Below are 15353 nucleotides of genomic sequence, written 5' to 3'. Positions count from 1 at the left end.
TTACAAATCCTGCAAACCAAATAGCTAGGCCTATAGTAATGTTCAAAACTACATGTAGGCACTAACACAATTTCTTCTTTTGCAGATAAGATTAGGGCCAGTGGTGGATAATGTGATACAATATAACAATCACATCGAATGCCTAGATCTACATCTCTCAGAAATTACTTTGAACTCCTACCGAGGGACCTTACCGGAGATTATATTCGCCAGGTTCTTTGTTCTTAGAGCAAGGGTGCTGAAGGAAATGAGGTTTGCCCTACATTTATTTCACAAAAATGAATGGTCTGTTGATCAGCGCCGGCGCCTGCGGTAGAATGGAGTAGGCTCCAAAAATGCTGAATTTCATTTTGGAACTTTAGATGACAGAGTAATCGGAAGTCATCGGGTCAACCCCATACATGACTTCTCAGTGGCTGACCCCTTTGCTAAAATTGTGAGGTTTCGAAGCGAGACTTAGAAGCGGTGATATTAGTTTGAACCTCTCTTATATCCATGTTCAGTGCATCAGCGCGAGCGTTTGCAGCTGATGAGCTGAATTTCATTTCTAATATCAGTTTGAACCTTGTAATCTTCGAATTTGAGCCATGTAACTCTGGAATTTGAACCTTGTAACATTTTGAGCTTTTCTGGTACAATCGTTGAAATGGCATCGTATGAGACTCGTATATTGCTAGCACTATTTTGACCTTAATATGCAATGGTCTTAGATTTTTATTAACCATTCTCAAATCAGTTTACCTTGTCGATCTCACAGCACACGATCTTTATAGCTAACTCGACTGCGATTTTTGAAAATATTGCACACAGTTGGTTTCTTCCATCGTGTGCACTGTAGAGCGTAGAATTAATTATCGCACTCGAGTGTCCATCATCACCCTTTTGTGTAACTTTGACCTCATCACCCAAGGGTAAAGTTATGACCGAAGTCATTCCACACACTTCGTTTTTACAAAGCTTTTGCCTATAAACGCCCATGATTTGTCCCTCTTCTAGCCAATGCATGGCCAAACTAGCCGGGCGGGAAGCTTGTGCGGTAGCGCGGGAACAGGCTCTTCGAGCCCATGCCTGGGGTGCGGTGTTGTGAAGCATGCACTGGATTTTGGAATCCTCCGCTATGAACGTCATGACAAGACATGACGATTACAGGCCGACCGGCCCCCATTTATTACAGCGGCTATTTAACCTACCCTTGTGTCTCTTCAACCTTTCAATCGCGCCCCACTATTGCAAGAAGCACACCCACCACGAGAAATTCTTAGAGGGTATCCCGCACGGCTCCAATGGCGCTCCGAGCGGCTGCCGACGACATGTAGCAGTTCACCATGCGTGCCGCGGTGGACACCCATAGAAGGTTCATGGACCTCTCGGTGGTGTACACCAATGACCCGGTCTGGGTGGAGCACTCCATCCACATCATGGAGCTGTTGCTTGCTGAGGAGAAGTACAAGGTGGTCGGGTTCGACCTCGAGTACACCCGCGCTCGTGCCGGGTCTTGTCCCAAGGTCGTCGTTGCCCAGATGTGTGTGCGCCACCATGTCCTCGTCTACCACTACTGCCTGGCCACAAGGCCTTGCGAGCATTTCACCAGGTTTGTCAACAGCCCCCACTACATGTTCGCTACGGTGGACATCATCATTGATGTAAAGGCGCTCGAGAATTCGGGCATCGCCTACTAGAATCTTGTCGACATCTAGGGACAATACAAGATCAAGGCAGCAAGGAGCATGAGAATGACTCACTGGTTCACCTTGCCAAGGCCATCATCGACCCCTACTACAGAGACATGAAGGATTCATGCAACAAGGACAAGCGTGCCTGGCACTCGGCCTGGATGGAGAAACTTGACAAAGCTCACGTCGTGTACGCGGCCAAGGAGGCGTACACGAGCTACAACATGTACATGTGGATCGTTGACATGAGGAAGTCCCTCCTTCCCCAAAATGGCCAGGGATCCAGCCGGAAGCAGAGCAATGGCAAGCATCGTCGCAACAATAAGTAGATGATTAGATCCTCGTTTCTCCTACTTTAGTATGCATGTAATAGCTTTCTTTGGTGTGTGGAAATGTTATGTGTGTAGTCACTTGTGTAATTGTACGCTTAATTTGGTTATGCAATGCTGTCTTTTTAAGTATATATGTTGATGCTATAGACAGAGCGTAGATGTTGTGCGGACAAAGAAAATCACATCGCACACGGACTAAACAATGGAACCCGTCGGTGATGTTTTCATCAATCACTCACAATTGTATACCAGCAATCATTTTCTCACAACACACATGGCTTGTTAGCAGTAATCGTCTGTGTTGTTATCGATCTTCGCACATGTTTCTGATTATGGACCTGTTTGCCTCGTATCACACACATCTTGTTCATTTGAACCATTTCTGTTATCTGTCTCAACGCAAACAGTTCATCCGAGTGAACCACGTTCCGTATATCGCACACACCTTTTATCTGGCTAACCGTTTCTTTTGTGTTGCCTAATCACAAACAGTTCATCCGAGTGAACCGTATGCTGTGTATCGCACATGCCTTTATCTGGCTGCCCATTTCTTTTGTTCCTCCTCATCGCAAACAATTCATTTTACTGAACTGTATGCCCTTCATCGCACACGCAAATAAAACCTGAACCGTGTTTGATGCATCTGTCATCGCAAACGTTTTACACATTTCTGACGATTTTCATACATCATCGTTTGCGGTTATTGCATCGCACACAGTTTCTCGAAGGGTCTCTGATCGTAGTGTCGCGTTAGCAGTATCCTGCAGTAGTGCACCATGATTTTGAAATGTGGACAAACTTTGGGATAACGTCAATCACCTCAAATATTTATTCCTCTAAACAACTCAGTAGGTACCATCAAGACAATCAAATTCAGTTCTATGGAGTTGAATTACTAAGTGCTAGTTCTTTTAAAAAATTTGAGCCCCTAAGTTTGTTTTAAAACATTTTCTTTTTGAAATCAAGAATAAGCTTTACATGAAAGTTTCACTAAAAAATTTGGAAATAGGAATAATAAACAAATGATAATCAACTACCGTGGGAAAAGAAACTTAAGTGCAACAAGCCAAATAAAAGCATTAGCTTAATTAAACTTGCGAGAGAAGTGAGTATGAATATATTTTACCGTCTCACGCTGGCTTGTACTTTTCTCAAGTCACTTCTCCATTTTGTTATTTTCATTTCCAACTTGCTAGGGATGTCCAAATTCGTGGGCTTGTAGAAAGAAAAACACAAACGAAGAGGATTCCAAGAAACAAAAAATGTTCTCTAAAACCTTTTATTACGCAAAACTGAAAATAAACATGAGAACGTAAAATGAAAATAAAAAGAAGAAAATAAATGTGCATGCAAGGATAACTAGGGGAATGAGCTCCCCCAAGCTTAGGATCTTGCCTAGCTCTCTCTAATCCATGTCCTTGTCATCGCGTCACGAGGTGCGACACTAGGCCACTAAAACTGTTATGGACCACTAGAGGACGATGGAGCAGTGTTGGGTCGCCCGACAAGTGGCCAAAGGGATACGAAGGTCTGCATGTTCTGTGAAAGTAGACCTATGTTGTTTATGGCCATCTGGAGGTTAGTACATATACCCCCAACCTGTTGCAATAGCTATTGGTACTCACTCCTAGGGACATACCCAATACCATAACCATAATGTTGTTGGGGGTGGTGTGCCCCCACTAGGCCTCTCCTTCCTAGGCGTCTCAACCGGCGCCGATGCCCTCTATTGTGTGTCCCATTCAGGTGCAGGACCGACATGGGCATCTCCCCCGAAGCTTGTTCCGCTCCTAAAATTGTTAATCTCATCAAGAGTGAGCAACCATATATGGCGGCCAATCACTAAATAATCTTGCTCTAGGGGCTAGCGAACAAGCACTCCGTTAGTACCGGGCATAGGGAACTTGTAAGTATGATGCCCTCCATTTGTTGGGTCTGGTCCAATAAATTGATAGTCATATCTAATTGCTTGTATCTGCGTTGGTAATTGCCCCAAGAGGAGAGGATGATGCAGCATAGAAACGGTAAGTATTTCCCTCAGTTATAAAACCAAGGTTATCAATCCAGTAGGAGAACAAAGCAACACTATGTAAACAACACTTGCACACGAACCACAAAAACCTGCAACCCAATGCGTAAGAGGGGTTGTCAATCCCTCCTCGGTATTGAGATAGATTAAATTGTATGAAATTGGATAAATAGATCTAGCAGAAACACAAAATAAATAAGTAAAGAAAAAGTGCAACAAGGTATTATTGGATCAATAGATCTGAAAATAGTATGATAGGAAATAGACTCAGGGGCCCTAGATTTCACTAGAGGCTTCTCTCGAGAAAATAACATATGGTGTGTAAACAAATTACTGTTGGGCAATTGATAGAAGAGCAAATAATTATGACGATATCCAAGGCAATGATCATGTATATATGCATCACGTCCAAGATTAGTAGACCGACTCCTGCCTGCATCTACTACTATTACTCTACACATCGACCGCTATCCAGCATGCATCTAGTGAAGTTCATGGAAAACGGAGTAATGCAATAAGAACGATGACATGATGTAGACAAGATCTATTCATGTAGGAATAGACCCCATCTTTTTATCCTTAATAGAAATGATACATGTGTGTCATGTCTCCTTCTGTCACTGAGATTGAGCACCGCAAGATCAAACCCATCACAAAGCACCTCTTCCCATGGCAAGAAAAATCAATCTAGTTGGCCAAACCAAACCAAAGTTTCGGAGAAGAAATATGAGTCTATAACAATCATGCATAAGAGAGTTCAACAAAGACTCAAATAATATTCATGGATAGATCTGATCATAAACTCACAGATCATCAGATCCCAACAAACACATCGCAAAAAGTCATTACATCAAGTAGACCTCCAAGAACATCGAGGAGAACATTGTATTTAAGATCAAAAAGAGAGAAGAAGCCATCTAGCTACTTCCTACGGACCCGTAGATCTGTGGTGAACTACTCACGCATCATCGGAGGGGCAAGGGTGATGATGAAGAACCCCTCTGTGATCGTTGACCCCTCCGACAGAGTGCCGGAGAAGGCCTCTAGATTGGATCTCGTGGTTCTGGAACTTGCGACGGCTGGAATTGTGTATCGTCGACCCCCTAGGGTTTTGGGGATTTTAGAGTGTTTATAGAGCTGATAGTCAGTGGAGAAGCCTCCCGTGTGCCCCACTACCCACCAAGGCGCGCCTGGCCCTTTGGTGCCTAGTGGGCCCCATGGGCCTCCTCTGGAACACTTCTTTTGCTCACTGGGTGTCTTCTGTCCAGAAAAAATCTCCAAAAAGTTTCATGGAATTTGGACTTAGTTTGGTATTGATATTCTGCAAAGTAAAAAACAAACAGAAAACAACAACTGGCACCGGGCACTATGTCAATAGGTTAGTCCCAAAAAATGATATAAAGTTGCTAGTAAATGAATATAAAACATCCAAGAATGATACTTTAATAGAATGGAACAATAAAAAATTATAGATACATTGGAGACGTATCAATGACCCTCCTATTAAGCATAGTGTACCCAGAAACATGCTCAAGTTGTTTATATCATGTGGAACCGCTTAGTAATGCGTGTGACAAGACCACCAATATGAATATCTCATGTAGGCTTGATAGAGGCGAAGGTGTCCCATCTTCCGATGAGATGGTAACCATCGTTTTGGTGGAGTAGACTTTGACGATTTGACTAAGAAGATGCAAAGACGTCACGCCTTAGCAATTGCTAAACCAACTCCGAGAGGTTTTTGAGCACACCAAAGCACGATGAACCTGACCACGAGGGTGTATTTCCTACAGACAAACAAAGAACAAGCAAGAAACTGGGATTGCAATTTGGATATTGCAAATTTAAGAAGAAAGCTTTATTGATCAAAGTGGGGTTCTGTGATGTCTTGATCTGGTTGTTGAACACAAACAAAGGACATGGATTTTAATTATGGATAACTCTAATATAATCAAAACTCAAGTCTAAATGATGCCTTAAGGGCTGTATTTATAGGGGAAAAGAGAGGGGATTTCTCCCCCCTTTACAAGGTGGGACTAAAACACCTCTTGAGTCATTTCCCCTATAATAAGAACTCTAAACACAGCCTACGAAAAGGTATTACAAAATTACATGGTCCTGGTCCAAAGATAAGGTGGCACAACACCTATAATAAGCTATGGACGAAATTTATGAAAGACCATCTTGTATATTTTGTCCATGTCCTTCGATGTCATCATGGTTGCTTCAAACTGCTGAAATCTCCATTGGAAACTCAGTTATTGTTCCCTTCATGCACACCTTCATATCCACGCTTAATCAATCCCAATGTACATCCTTCTTGTCCATTCTAGGCCCTTCTTTCATAAGCAAAACAAATGTATCCAATTTAGGCAACATCATATTCTCATGAACACTAGAATCATTACCAAAAAATAGAAGTACGTGGTAATTCAATTGGCATGCGCGAGTGATACATCTCCAACGTATCTATATTTTTTTGATTGTTTCATGCTATTGTATTATCAATATTGGAAACTTTTTATACAATTTTATATCATTTTGGGGGACTAACCTATTAACTCAGTGGCTAGTGCCAATTGTTGTTTTATGCCTATTTTGGGTCTTTAAGAAATCTGTACCAAAAGGAGTTCAAACGCTACGAAAATTTTTGATGATTTTTTTCTGGACAAAAGAGACCCTAGAAACTTCGAGGAGAGACCAGAAGAGTAGCAAGGAGACGACAAGGTAACAAGGCGCACCCTGATGCCTTGTGGGCCCAACGTGGCTCCGTCTAACCTAATTCCACTTCTATAAATTATCAAATATTGGGAAACCCCAGAGAGCTACCCGAAAAAAATTCTGCCGCCGCAAGCTTCTGGTCTTCAATGATCCATCTGGAGGCCTTTTCCGATACCCTGCTGGAGGGGGGATTGATCACGGAGGGCTTCTACATCAACCTTGCCGCCCTTCCGATGACGTGTGAGTAGTTCACCGTAGACCTACAGGTCCATAGCTAGTAGCTAGATGGCTTCTTCTCTCTCTTTGATCTTCAATACAATGTTATCCTTGATCTCCTTGGAGTTATATTGGATGTAATCTTCTTCCGCGGTGTGTTAGTTAGGATCCGATGAATTGTGGATTTATGATCAGATTGTTCACTGAAAGTAATTGAGTCTTTTCTGAACTTTATTATGCATGATTATTTGATGCTTGTAATATGCGTGATAATTCCCCGAAGAGGAGGGGATGATGCAGCACAACAGAGGTAAGTATTTCCCTCAGTTATGAAACCATGGTTATCAATCCAGTAGGCGAACCAAGCAACACTATGTAAACAACACCTCCACACAAACAACAACTACTTGCAACCCAACGTGTAAAGGGGTTGTCAATCCCTCAACTATATTGAGATAGGTTAAATTGTATGAGATTTGAAAAATAAATGTAACTAAAACAAAAAATAAAATAAATAAAATAAAACTACAGGAAGGTAATTTTGGTTTTAATATATGATAGGAAATAGACCTGGGGCCCATAGTTTTGACTAGAGCCTTCGCTCGAGAAAATAGCATACAGTGGGTAAAGAAATTACTCTTGGGCAATTGACAAAAAAGCAAATAATTATAACAATATCCAAGGCAATGCTCATGTATATAGGCATCACGTCCAAGACTAGTGGACCGAAACAATTCTGCATCTACTACTATTACTCCACACATCGACCACTATCCAACAAGCATCTAATGTATTAAGTTCATGGAAAAACGAAGTAATGCATTAGACAAGATGACATGATGTATACAAGATAAACTCACCTATGAATAAACCCCATCTTTTTACCCATAATAGCAATGATACATGCGTGCCATGTCTCTTTCTGTCATTGAGATTGAGCACCGCAAGATCAAACCCATCAAAAAGCACCTCTTCCCATGTCAAGATAAATCAATCTAGTTGGCCAAACCAAACCGAGCCAATAAATTGGAGAAGAAATATGAAGCTATAACAATCATGCATAAAAGAGTTCAAATAAGACTCAAATAATATTCATGGATAGATCTGATCATAAACTCACAATTCATTAGATCCCAACAAACACACCACAAAAAAGAGTTACATCAAATAGACCTCCAAGAACATCAAGGAGAACATTGTATTGAAGATCAAAAAGAGAGAAGAAGCAATCTAGCTACTAACTATGGACCCGTAGGTCTGTGGTAAACTACTCATGCATCATTGGAGGGGCGGCAAGGATGATGAAGAACACCTTCGTGATCGTTGCCCCTTCCGGCAGAGTGCCGGAAAAGGCCTCTAGATTGGATCTCGTGGTTCTCAAACTTGCGGCGGCGGAAAAAGTATTTCGTCGACTCCCCCTAGGGTTTTTGGGATTTTAGAGTATTTATAGAGGCAGAGGTAGGTCAAGGGGTGCCTGTGAGCCCCACTACCCATCAGGGCGCGCCAGAGGCCCCTGGCGCACCCCGGTGTCTAGTGGGCCCCACAGGCCTCCTCTCGTGTGCTCTAGAAGCTTCCAGGGTCTCTTATCACCAAAAAAATCTCCAAAACAAATTTGTGGCAATTGGACTTCGTTTGATATTGATATTCTGCAAAGTAAAAAAACAACAAAAAACAGCAACTGGCACTCGTCACTAGGTTAACAGGTTAGTCCCTAAAAATGATATAAAGTGGCTAGTAAATGTATATAAAACATCCAAGATAGATAATTTAATAGCATGGAGCAATCAAAAAATATAGATACGTTGGAGACGTACCAAGCATCCCCAAGCTTAATTCATGATCGTCCTCGAGTAGGTAAATGATAAAAATAGAATATTTGATGTGAAATGCTACATATCATATTCATCACATATTCTTTTCTTTTGTACCATGTACATTTGGACTTTAAGTGATTCAAAGCAATAGTCTATAATTTGACATGAAGACATCAATACTCAAGGATATTGATAACCCACAAGTATAGGAGATCAATTGTAGCCTTTCTCGATAAGTAAGAGTGTCGAACCCAACAAGGAGCTAAAGGTAAAATAAATATTTCCTCAAGTTCTATTGACCACCGATACAACTCTACGCATGTTTGACGTTCGCTTTACCTAGAACAAGTATGAAACTAGAAGTACTTTGTAGGTGTGATAGGATAGGTTTGCAGGATAATAAAGAACACGTAAATAAAATCTAGGGGCTGTTTAGATAAAGAAACAACTAAGTTAGTTTTAGTAGAGAGATTTTTGTAACGCAAGAAAGTTATTTGTCCCTAGGCAATCGATAACTAGACTCGTAATCATTATTGCAATTTTATATGAGGGAGAGGCATAATATAAAATGCTTTCTCTACTTGGATCATATGCACTTATGATTAGAACTCCAGCAAGCATCCGCAACTACTAAAGATTATTAAGGTAAAACAAAAACATAGCATTAAAGTATCAAGTCCTCTTTACTCCCATAAGCAAACAACCTACTTACTCGGGTCTGTGCTTCTGTCACTCACGCCACCCACCATAACAAATCATTAACATATTGCAAACCCTACAGCGGGGATCCCTCACACTTGCGTGACACAGAGAGCACCATAGGACAACACCAATAATAAAACATACAACTCAAACCAATCATGATCATCAATCAACCCATAATACAAAACGTATCTATTCAAACATCATAGGATAGCCATACATCATAGGGAAATAATATATAGCTTTGACCACCATGTTTAAGTAGAGATTACGGCGGGGAGAAGAGGTGTTACACCGCTGCATAGAGGGGGAGTGTTGGTGTCAAAACTGGCAGACCTTGGGGTAGGGGGTCCTGGACTGTGGATCTAGGATCGTTGGTAACAGGAGATAAGGGACACGGTATTTACCCAGGTTTGGGCCCTCTCCAAGAGGTAAAACCCTACTCTTGCTTGATTGTATTCAATATATGTGTTACAGGGTCGATCTACCTCAAGATCAGTATGAGCAAACCCTAGGCTACAGGGGATGAAGATTGCCCTCCCCCAAATGACTACACCCTTTGGTTTATATAGAAACTGATAGGGCTAGGGTTACTAAAGATACATTACATATCAGGAATAAAAGAGATCTTGCGCCTGCATGACTTGGAGGATACTCCACGACTTCATAGAATTCCTTGAAGGAAATATGCCCTAGAGGCAATAATAAAGTTTTTATTTATATTTCCTTATATCATGATAAATGTTTATTATTCATGCTAAAATTGTATTAACAGGAAACTTAGTACATGTATGAATACATAGACAAACATAGTATCACTAGTATGCCTCTACTTGACTAGCTCTTTGAATCAATGATGGTTATGTTTCCTAACCATAGACATGAGTTGTCAATTGATTAACGGGATCACATCATTAAAGAATGATGTGATTGACTTGACCCATTCGTTAGCTTAGCACGATGATCGTTTAGTTTGTTGCTATTGCTTTCTCCATAACTTATACATGTTCCTATGACTATGAGATCATGCAACTCCCGGATACCGAAGGAACACTTAGTGTGCTATCAAACGTCACAACGTGACTGGGTGACTATAAAGATGCTCTATAGGTGTCTCCGATGGTGTTTGTTGAGTTGGCATAGATCGAGATTAGGATTTGTCACTCCGAGTATCGGAGAGGTATCCCTGGGCCCTCTCGGCAATGAAAATCACTATAAGCCTTGCAAGCAATGTGACTAATGAGTTAGTTACGGGATGATGCATTACGGAAGAGTAAAGAGACTTACCGGTAACAAGATTGAAATAGGTATTGAGATACCGACGGTCGAATCTCGGGCAAGTAACATACCGATGACAAAGGGAACATCGTATATCATTATGCAGTTTGACCGATAAAGATATTCGTAGAATATGTGGGAGCCAATATGAACATCCAGGTTCCACTATTGATTATTGACCGGAGACATGTCTCGGTCATGTCTACATAGTTCTCGAACCCATAGGGTCCGCACGCTTAACGTTCGGTGACGATCGGTATTATGAGTTTATGTGTTTTGATGTACTGAAGGTAGTTCAGAGTCCCGGATATGATCACAGACATGACGAGGAGTCTCAAAATGGTTGAGACATAAAGATTGATATATTGGATGACTATATTCGGACACCGGGTGAGTTCCGGGGGTCACCGGATAATTATCGGAGTGACGGGGGGTTATCGGAACCCCCCGGGGGACTAATGGGTCAACATGGGCCTTAGTGGAGAGTGAGGGCCGACCAAGGCAGGGCCGCACGCCCCTCCCCCTCTAGTCCGAATTGGACTAGGGAAGGGGGGGGGGGGGGCGGCGCCCCCCTTTCCTTCTCTTCTGTCCTTCTTTTTCCTTCCCCCTTCCTCCTCCTAGTAGGACTAGGAAAGGGGAGTCCTACTCCTACTAGGAGGAGGACTCCTCCCCTCCTTGGCGCGCCTCGAAGTGCCGGCCGACCTCCCTCCTTGCTCCTTTATATACGGGGGCCGGGGGCACCCCATAAACACACAAGTTGATCATTGATCCCTTAGCCGTGTGCGGTGCCCCCTCCACCATAATCCACCTCGGTCATATCATCGTAGTGCTTAGGCGAAGTCTTGCGCCGGTAGCTTCATCATCACCATCATCACGCCGTCGTGCTGACAAAGCTCTCCCTCGACACGCAGCTGGATCGAGAGTTCGTGGGACATCACCGAGCCGAACGTGTGCAGATCGCGGAGGTGCCGTATTTTCTGTACTAGGATCGGTCGGATCGTGAAGACGCATGACTACATCAACGGCGTTGTCATAATGCTTCCGCTTATGGTCTACGAGGGTACATGGACAACACTCTTCCCCTCTCGTTGCTATGCATCACCATGATAGATCTTGCGTGTGCGTAGGAAAATTTTGAAATTACTACGTTCCCCAACAGTGGCATCTGAGCTAGGTCTATGCGTAGATGTTATATGCATGAGTAGAAGGCAAAGGAGTTGTGGGCGTGGGTATATACATATTGCTTGCCGTCACTAGTTGATTCTTGATTCGGCGGTATTGTTGGATGAAGCGGCCCAGACCGACATCACATGTACGCTTACGCGAGACTGGTTCTACTGACGTGCTTCACACACCGGTGGCTGGTGAGTGTCAGTTTTTCCCACTTTAGTTGAATCGGTTTCAATGAACAGGGTTCTTTCTAAAGATCAAAAAGAAATCACTATACCGCGTTGTGGTTTTTGGTGCGTAGGTAAGAACTGTTCTTGCTAAGCCCGTAGCAGCCACATAAAACTTGCAACAACAAAGTAGATGACGTCTAACTTGTTTTTGCAGGGCATGTTGTGATGTGATATGGTCAAGACATGATGCTAAATTTTATTGTATGAGATGATCATGTTTTGTAACATAGTTATCGGCAACTGGCAGGAGCCATATAGTTGTCGCTTTATTGTATGAAATGCAATCGCCATGTAATTGCTTTACTTTATCACTAAGCGGTAGCGATAGTCGTCGAAGCAATAGTTGGTGAGACAACAGTGATGCTTTGATGGAGATCAAGGTGTCAAGCCAGTGACGATGGTGATCACGACGGTGCTTTGGAGATGGAGATCAAAGTCATAAGATGATGATGGCCATATCATATCACTTATATTGATTGCATGTGATGTTTATCCTTTATGCATCTTATTTTTCTTAGTTCGGCGGTAGCATTATAAGATGATCTCTCACTAAATTTCAAGGTATAAGTGTTCTCCCTGAGTATGCACCGTTGCTACAGTTCGTCGTGCCGAGACACCACGTGATGATCGGGTGTGATAAGCTCTACGTTCACATACAATGGGTGCAAGCCAGTTTTGCACATGCAGAATACTCGGGTTAAACTTGACGAGCCTAGCATATGCAGATATGGCCTCAGAACACTGAGACCGAAAGGTCGAGCGTGAATCGTATAGTAGATATGATCAACATAGTGATGTTCACCATTGAAAACTACTCCATCTCATGTGATGATCGGACATGGTTTAGTTGATATGGATCACGCGATCACTTAGATGATTAGAGAGATGTCTATCTAACTGGGAGTTCTTAAGTAATTTGATTAATTGAACTTTAATTTATCATGAACTTAGTACCTGATAGTATTTTGCATGTCTATGTTGTTGTAGATAGATGGCCCGTGCTGTTGTTCCGTTGAATTTTAATGCGTTCCTAGAGAAAGCTAAATTGAAAGATGATGGTAGCAACTACACAGACTGGGTCCGTAATTTGAGGATTATCCTCATTGCTACACAGAAGAATTACATCCTCGAAGCACCGCTAGGTGACAAACCCACTGCAGGAGCAACACCAGATGTTATGAACACCTGGCAGAGCAAAGCTGATGACTACTCGATAGTTCAGTGTGCCATGCTTTACGGCTTAGGGCCGGGACTTCAACGACGTTTTGAATGTGATGGAGCATATGAGATGTTCCAGGAGTTGAAGTTAATATTTCAAGCAAATGCCCGGATTGAGAGATATGAAGTCTCCAATAAGTTCTACAGCTGCAAGATGGAGGAGAATAGTTCTGTCAGTGAACATATACTCAGAATGTCTGGGTACCACAATCACTTGACTCAGCTGGGAGTTAATCTTTCTGATGATAGTGTCATTGACAGAGTTCTTCAATCACTGCCACCAAGCTACAAGAGCTTCGTGATGAACTGTAATATGCAAGGGATGGATAAGACGATTCCTGAGCTCTTCGCAATGCTAAAAGCTGCGGAGATAGAAATCAAGAAGGAGCATCAAGTGTTGATGGTCAACAAGACCACCAGTTTCAGGAAAAAGGGTAAAGGAAAAAAGGGGAACTTCAAGAATAACAGAAAGCCAGTTGCTACTCAAGTGAAGAAACCCAAGTCTGGACCTAAGCCTGAGACTGAGTGCTTCTACTGCAAAGGAACTGGTCACTGGAAGCGGAACTGCCCCAAGTATTTGTCGGAGAAGAAGGATGGCAAAGTGAAAGGTATATTTGATATACATGTTATTGATGTGTACCTTTTTAATGCTCGCAATAGTGCCTGGGTATTTGATACTGGTTCAGTTGCTAACATTTGCAACTCGAAACATGGGCTACGGATTAAGCGAAGATTGGCTAAGGACGAGGTGATGATGCGCGTGGGAAATGGTTCCAAAGTCGATGTGATTGCCGTCGGCACGCTACCTCTACATCTATCTTTGGGATTATTTTTAGACCTAAATAATTGTTATTTGGTGCCAGCATTGAGCATGAACATTATATCTGGATCTTGTTTAATGCGAGACGGTTATTCATTTAAATCAGAGAATAATGGTTGTTCTATTTATATGAGTAATATCTTTTATGGTCATGCACCCTGGATGAGTGGTCTATTTTTACTAAATCTTGATAGTAGTGATACACATGTTCATAGTATTGAAGCCAAAAGATGCAGAGTTGATAATGATAGTGCAACTTATTTGTGGCACTGCCGTTTGGGTCATATTGGTGTAAAGCGCATGAAGAAACTCCATTCTGATGGACTTCTGGAATCACTTGATTATGAATCACTTGGTACTTGCGAACCATGCCTCTTGGGCAAGATGACTAAAACTCTATTCTCCGGAACAATGGAGCGAGCAACAGAGTTATTGGAAATCATACATACTGATGTATGTGGTCCAATGAACATTGAGGCTTGTGGCGGATATCGTTATTTTCTCACCTTCATAGATGATTTGAGCAGATATGGGTATATCTACTTAATGAAACATAAGTCTGAAACATTTGAAAAGTTCAAAGAATTTCAGAGTGAAGTGGAAAATGATCGTAACAAGAAAATAAAGTTTATACAACCTGATCGTGGAGGAGAATATTTGAGTTACGAGTTTGGTCTTCATTTGAAAAAAATGCGGAATAGTTTCGCAACTCACGCCACCCGGAACACCACAGCGTAATGGTGTGTCTGAACGTTGTAATCGTACTTTACTAGATATGGTGTGATCTATGATGTCTCTTACTGATTTACCGCTATCTTTTTGGGGTTAGGCTTTAGAGACACCTACATTCACGTTAAATAGGGCACCATCTAAATCCGTTGAGATGACACCTTATGAACTATGGTTTGGTAAGAAACTCAAGTTGTCGTTTCTTAAAGTTTGGGGCTGCGATGCTTATGTGAAAAAGCTTCAACCTGATAAGCTCGAACCCAAATCGGGGAAATGTGTATTCACAGGATACCCAAAGGAGACTATTGGGTACACCTTCTATCACAGATCAGAAGGCAAGATATTCGTTCCTAAGAATGGATCCTTTCTAGAGATAGAGTTTCTCTCGAAAGAAGTGAGTGGGAGGAAAGTAGAACTTGAT

Source organism: Triticum dicoccoides, chromosome 7A (assembly GCF_002162155.2).
Source record: "Triticum dicoccoides isolate Atlit2015 ecotype Zavitan chromosome 7A, WEW_v2.0, whole genome shotgun sequence".
Taxonomy (NCBI): Eukaryota; Viridiplantae; Streptophyta; class Magnoliopsida; order Poales; family Poaceae; genus Triticum; species Triticum dicoccoides.
This window is presented reverse-complemented; position numbering follows the sequence as displayed.